The sequence below is a fragment of the Setaria italica genome, chromosome IV (assembly GCF_000263155.2).
Source record: "Setaria italica strain Yugu1 chromosome IV, Setaria_italica_v2.0, whole genome shotgun sequence".
In the NCBI taxonomy this organism is placed as follows: domain Eukaryota; kingdom Viridiplantae; phylum Streptophyta; class Magnoliopsida; order Poales; family Poaceae; genus Setaria; species Setaria italica.
In genome coordinates, this window is record NC_028453.1 from 12082502 (window position 1) to 12083521 (window position 1020).

Consider the following 1020-nt stretch of genomic DNA (forward strand, 5'->3'; position numbering starts at 1 on the left):
GGTCGGACCTTCTTCTGCAACCATCTCTTCTTTAGCCTCGTCCATTGCAGCATCTGCAAAGGCACCTCCTTGAGTCCAGTCAGGAATGTAGTTATCATCTTCTTCATCATCATCATCTTCCATCATAACTCCTCTTTTCTCCTGCTTGGTTCAAATGAAATAGTTAGGCATGAATTCCGAACTGTATATGTGAGTGTGAATAGTCTTTCTGGTTGAGTAATCCTTCTCAGTTTTGCAAATTCAGCATGGACAACAAATGGAACCAGACGACGACTTGTTGGACTCTACCAGATAGAGAAAACCACGCAAGCATTAATGTACTCCATGGAGCGTTTGTCCACATTGTACATCCATTGTCGATCCATCTACAAAATATTGCCGAACCAAAGATATTCTGATCATCCATATAATTATACCTAAAACATAACAAACATGATACAAATTTTATTAAACTCAAATGTTGCTGAAAGTTTAGATAGAAATACACAAATTTAAATTTTAGACCCAAACAACGTGATAAACTATGAGGCTTCACCCGGTACTAATGGGTGACCTTTAGTACCCGTTGGATCCCCCAACCGGTACTAAAGGGGGTCACAGGGGGCTCCTAGGAAACTAGCCGTTAGACCCGATACTAATGTTCACATTAATACCGGGTCAAAAATCAACCGGTACTAAGGGCTAGAACAATGCTTAGTTTTCCAGTAGTATCATCTGATCCATTATGAAGTCTATGCAGTCATGTTTCTAGAGATTTTAAAAGTTTGATGTCTATCTATAATCTGGCATGGAAGTTTCAAAGAAAACAACTTTTTCAACAAAAATGGTGGTCAAAACTAAGGGTGCGTTTGGTTGCGAGGACGAAGTGGGACGGGACGGGACGATCCCACTTCGTCCCGCGTTTGGTTGGAGGACAGGTGGGACGGGGACATCCCAGGGAGGGAATATACCCTCCAGATGCGGGATGCCCCCATCCCACCAAAACGAGCGGACGGAGGCATCACACTTCGCCCCCCGTCA